Below are 6,379 nucleotides of genomic sequence, written 5' to 3'. Positions count from 1 at the left end.
GGCTCAGGGTCTGAGAAACTGTGTGGACGTTGCTGGAGGCTCTTTAAAAACACAGTCCAGGCTTCAGTTGCCACCTCCTCACACGCACTTGTACATAGGCACACACACAAACACACATGCATGCATGCTCATGTGTGCACACCTGCATCCCACACCCTCATATCCTCACTCATGCGTGCACATATATACTCCCAATGCATTCACACTCGTGTGCCCACCCTTGGGCCAGACTCTCTTGGTATAAAGGTCTGGAGCTGGGAGGCTCGCAGCCCCGCGGTGTCTCCTCACACACGGTGAACACAGATTCTACAGGGCAGGGCTTCCCACCTGGGCTCAGCACCTCCCCAGCCTGGTCATTCTGTGGATGTGTCTTGAGATGAATAACTTAGCGGGTGACAGACTCCAGACAAGACCACCAACATGTCCCTGCTGGTGCTTTTCCAGGCCAGAGCCCCCGAGAACACTGCTACAAACTCGTGCCTGCCAGCCAGCTGGCACCCTCTCAGGGAGGTCTAAAGTCACAAGCTGGGACGCTGTAGGTATTTGCTGACACTTGGGATCAGTTTAATGTTAAAGGAGGAAGGACTCAAATCAAAGGTTTTTGTCCTGAGTTGGCCAGTTATTCCAACTGCCCCAGCTGCTGCCACTGATTTACCTAGCTGGGCTGGAGGAGGCAGGAGGGGACCTTGGTGGGCTGCAGGTGGGCAGGCCTAAGTTTGCTAATGGGAAGGGATTTTCTCACAAGAAATGCTTTAAATCCATCTGAAATCACCTTCATCACAATGGAACCACACCCAGAGGCAACAGATCAAGTGCTGTCCCCAGAATCTGGTTCTAGAAATCTTTCTGCTTGCGCCTCATTCACCCTTGGAACTGCAGGCCACAGCCTTTCCCGGGGCTCCTGGTAATGGGCTCCATGGAGGCAGGTGCCATGCCTGAGCCAGCAGTGTGGAGTCCGTTCTGGAGCCCCTGAAGGGCCATCTCCCTGGGCAGAGCCCATATCAGCCATTCTGCAACTGACCTCAAATGGCCTTGGCCTGAAGAACAGCTTGAAGAGAGGCTTGGGTTCCCAGCCAGAGATTGGGCTGGGTTGTGGAGATGAGAGCACCAGGTTCTAGCCACTAGACCAGTGGTCAGTGGCAAAAGGCCCTGGCCCTTCAGCTTCTCAGGGAAGAATTTCCACAAAGACAGAAAGTAGTGAAACGAGTATTTATTAAGAGGGAGAAGAGCACAGTATGTGTGGACAAGCACACAAGCGGACTCAGAGAGAGGGGCTGCCCCTGAGCTGCACCCTCCTGGCAGATTTCCTTTTATGGGGCACTTATTCTGGATTTCCTTTAGTCATTCTGATTTTCCTGGTTCAGAGTTCATATTTGGTATATCTCAGGATCCTCCCGTGAGTGCGTGCCTCTCATAGCTAAGATGGATCCTACTGATAAGGCTTCTGGGTAAAACATCCCTTGACATGACTCCTCTTTGGCTTCTAAGGAGGCTTTTCTGTACATGTGTGGTCTGGGTGGTTTATTAGGGCCCAGCCTCCTCCCTTAATTGCCCTGCTATTCTTGTTTTGGAGTTTCCCTCAAGAGAGTATGAATCTCCAATTGCTTTACCCTGGTTGTTGTTGGTGGTGGGGTGGGGGTGGGGGGTTGCCTATCTGCCTCCTGCTTCACAACCAGGAAACAAGGAGTCTCAGGCCTGGTTCAAACCAAGGTGTGCTCGAAGCAGGGACAAGGGGTGGCCCAGAGCCACAAGTGGTCACTCTGGCAGGCGGATGGGCACAGAGGGCAGGGACCTAACTGCGGTTCTGACTTCAGAACCCTGTTAGGGGTTCACATGTCCCCAAAACTGATCAAGAGCAGACAGACTGAAGCACTGCCCCCCCGCCCCCAACATGAACCATTGAATCTAACAGACTGCCCAGAAGGCTTGGCTGAGAGCAGGGCCTTTTGACAATGCACCAGGGGCCCCAGCAGAGTGGCTGCACAAACTCTGTCCTCTGGTGGGCAAGAGCGTCTCACAGGGGTGCAGCCAGCTGGGCAGACTAGTTTCTGGAGCACACAGGGGCTACCCGGGGGTAGTTTCGGGGTACACAGGAGGCTGCCTGGATGGGGTTCCAGTGAGTACAGAGAGGGGCACACAGCGGCAGGGTGCACCATTCGGGGTCTGGGGCACACAGGGGCCATGCTATTGTGCCTCACATTTTCAGGTGCACACAAGGCTCTGCACGGAAGTAGTTTCTGGCTCTCACACGGGGGTGTCTGGAGGCAGTTTCTGGAGCACCGAGGGGGTTGTTGAAGGAAGGTATCTTCTGGTTCGTTCAGAGTAACGCCTGGAGGTCATTTCTGGTGTACAATGGGGCGCAGGAGCATCGTTTCTAGTTCGCGTCGGGGTGGTGCCCGAACGTCCTTTCTGGTGTACACAGGAACTGCCCTGACGTAGTTTCGGGCACACCGGTTGCTGCCCGCATGTGGTTTCCATGAGTACAGAAGGGCTCAGGGGCGCAGTTTCTGGAACTCAGAAGGCGGCTGTACACCAATCTGGTTCTGACGCACACATAGGGGCATACTGTAGTGTTTCAACGTGTCCACTGGAGGGCACACCAACATGCTTTCTGGTACAAACCTGGGGCCCACGGGCACAGTGCCGTCCACAGATGTGGTTTCGGGTGTACACAGGAGTTGCCCGGAGGTAGTTTCTGATACACACATAAAGTGGCCGGACACGGTTTCTGGAGCACACAGAGGGATGTAACGAACTGATTCCCGCACAGATATAGTGGCATGCTATTGTGTCTAACATGTCCACAAGAGGGCGCACAAACATGCTTTCGGTACACACCTGGGTGTCCTCAGACATAGTTTGTGCCCCCACCGTGGGGGCGAACGGATGTGGTTTCTGGTGCACATAAGCGGTTGCCCAGACGTTTATGATGCACACAGGAAGTGCCCTAAGGTTATTTATGATACACAGGAAGTGACCGGACGTATACCTGAGCATAGATTGTGGCATGCTGTCGTGCCTAACGTGTCCACTGGAGGGCGCACTGACATGCTATTCATGGATACATGGGTGCCCAAAGACCGGGTTTCTGTGCCTGCAGTGGGGGCGAACTGATGTGGTTTCTGGTATAATAAGGGGTGCCCACACGTTGTTTCTGATGCACATAGAGCGATGCAACAATATGATTCCTATGCCATGCTGTGCCTAAAATGTCTACAGGAGAGCACCCACAGACCTGGTTTCTGCGTGAACACGGGGTGAATGGATGGGGTTTCAGGTGCAGATAAAAGGGTGCCGGAATGTTTATGATACGCACTGCTAAACTGCTAAGTCACTTCAGTCGTGTCCGACTCTGTGCGACCCCATAGACGGCAGCCCACCAGGCTCCCCCGTCCCTGGGATTCTCCAGGCAAGAACACTGGAGTGGGTTGCCATTTCCTTCTTCAATGCCATGAAAGTGAAAAGTCAAAGTGAAGTCTCTCAGTCGTGTCAGACCCTTAGCGACCCCATGGACTGCAGCCTACCAGTCTCCTCCGTCCATGAGATTTTCCAGGCAAGAGTACTGGAGTGGGGTGCCATTGCCTTCTCCGATGATCTGCACAGGAAGTACCAAGACTATATATGAAACACACAGGAAGTGGCCGGAGACTATTTACGATGGACACAGGAAGTGACCGGACGTTGTTTCTGGAGCACACAGGAAGTGCCTGGATGGATTTTTGTACATATATAGGGGCACGCTGGAGAAGGCAATGGCACCCCACTCCAGTACTCTTGCCTGGGAAATCCCATGGATGGAGGAGCCTGGTAGGCTGCCGTCTATGGGGTCGCACAGAGTCGGACACGACTGAAGTGGCTTAGCTTGGCTTAGCTTAGGGGTACGCTGTTGTGCCTAGCGTGTACACAGAGGGCGAAGGAACACGCTTTTGGCACACGCATGGGTCCCCGTAGACCTGGTTTCCGTGCCCACAGTGGGGGAGTACGGATGTGGTTTCTGCTCCACATAAGGGAGTGTTCGCACGTTGTTCCTGATGCATAGAGGAAGTGCCCGGACGTTGTTTCTGGTGCACCGGAAGTGATGCAACAATCTCATTCCCGAGCATATATACAATGGAATGTTGTCGTGCCTAACGTGTCCATAAGAAGGTGCACCAACATTATCTTGGTGCACAAGAGAGTGTCCACACCTGGTTTCTGGGTCCAGAGTACGGGGTGAACGGATGTGGTTTCAGGTGAACATAAAGGGGTGCCGGGACCATTATTTTTGATTCACACAGGGAGTGTCCGACCAGTTGTTTCTGATACACACAGGAAGTGCCGTAACTTCGTGCATTCTTGCCTATACATATAATTTCGTGCAGTTGCGCCTAACATGTCCACAGGAGGGCGCGCTAACATGCTGTTGGTGAGCACATGGGTGCCAACAGACCTGATGTCTGTGCCTACAGTGGAGGCGAACGGATGTTGTTTCTGGTGCACATAAGGGCCGGGGTGCCCAGACGTAGCTTCTGAGGCACATAGGAAATGCCCGGATGTAGTTTCTGGAGCACACACAGTTCAGTTCAGTTAGTCGCTCATTCGTGTCCAACTGTTTGTGACCCCATGGACTGCAAGACGCCAGGCTTCCCTGTCCATCACCAGTTCCTGGGGCCTACTCAAACTCATGTCCATCGCGTCAGTGATGCCATCCAACCACCTCATCCTGTCGTCCCCTTCTCCTCCTGCCTTCAGTCTTTCCCAGCATCAGGGTCTTTTCCAATGAGTCAGTTGTTCACATCAGGTGGTCAAAGTATTGGAGTTTCAGCTTCAGCATCAGTCCTTCCAATGAATATTCAGGACTGATTTCCTTTAGGATTGACTGCTTGGATAACCTTGCAGTCCAAAGGTCTCTCAAGAATCTTGTCCAACACCACACAGTTCGAAAGCATCAATTCTTTGGTTCTCAGCTTTCTTTACAGTCCAACTCTCACATCCATGCATGACCACTGGAAAAACTATAGTTTTGACTGGACAGACCTTTGATGGTAAAGTAATGTCTCTGCTTTTTAATATGCTGTCTAGGTTGGTCATGGCTTTTCTTCCAAGGAACAAACGTCTTCTAATTTCATGGGTGCAGTCACCATTTGCAGTGATTTTGGAGCCCCCCAAAATAAAGTCTGTCACTGTTTCCATTGTTTCCCCATCTATTTGCCATGAAGTGATGGAACTGGATGCCATGATCTTAGTTTTCTGAATGTTGAGTTGTAAGCCAACTTTTGCACTCTCCTCTTTTACTTTCATCAAGAGATTCTTTAGTTCTTCCTCACTTTCTGCCATAAGGGTGATGTCATCTGCGTATCTGAAGTTATTGATATTTCTCCTAGCAATCTTGATTGCAGCTTGTGCTTCCTCCAGCCCGGCATTTAGCATGATGTACTCAGCATATAAGTTAAATAAGCAGGGTGACAATACACAGCCTTGACTTACTCCTTTTCCAATTTGGAACCAGTCTGTTGTTCCATGTCCCGTTCTAACTGTTGCTTCTTGACCTGCATACAGATTTCTCAGGAGGCAGGCAGGTGGTCTGGTATTCTCATCTCTTTAAGAATTTCCCACAGTTTGTTGTGATCCACACAAAGGCTTTGGCACACAGAGGTACGCAACAATTTGATTCCTACGCGCATATATAGTGTCATGCTGTCGTGCCTAACATGTCCACAGGAGGGCGCATCAACATGCTTTCAGTGCACATGTGGGTGCCCACAGACCTGGTGTCTGCGCCCACCGTGGGGGCAAACGGATTTGGTTTCAGGAGCACATGAAGGAAATGGTAACCCACTCCAGTGTCCTTGCCTTGAGCATCCCGGAAACGGCAAAGCCTGGTGGGCTTTGGATGCGGTAGCACAGAGTCGGACACGACTGAAGCGACTTAGCAGCAGCAGCAGCAGCAGCAGCAGCAGCACATAAGGGATTCCGAATATTGTTTCTGATTCACTCAGGAAATACCGGGACGTTATTTATGACGCACACAGATAGTGCCCAGACGTTTCTGATGCACACAGAAGTGCCCAGTAGTTTCTGAAACATACAGAGTTGCAACAGTTTGATCCCCACGCATACAGTGGCATCCTGTCATCCCTAACGTGTACATAGGAGGGCGCACCAACATGCTTTTTTTGCACAGACTGGTGCCCACATACCTGGTTCCCGCGCCCATAACGGGGGCGCAAGGATGTGGTTTCTGGTGCACACAAGGGGGTACCTGGATGTAGTTTCTGACACATAGGAACTGCCCGGAAGTAGTTTCTGCAGCTCCCGGGCGGTAGCCCGGATGCGATTTCAATGAGTACAGAGGAGCTGACGGATATAGTTTCTGGAGCGCACTGAGGGCGGGGTGCAC

This window comes from Bos indicus x Bos taurus, chromosome 18 (genome assembly GCF_003369695.1).
Source record: "Bos indicus x Bos taurus breed Angus x Brahman F1 hybrid chromosome 18, Bos_hybrid_MaternalHap_v2.0, whole genome shotgun sequence".
Taxonomy (NCBI): domain Eukaryota; kingdom Metazoa; phylum Chordata; class Mammalia; order Artiodactyla; family Bovidae; genus Bos; species Bos indicus x Bos taurus.
The sequence above is the reverse complement of the archived record's forward strand: the minus strand, read 5'-3'. Positions refer to the sequence as shown.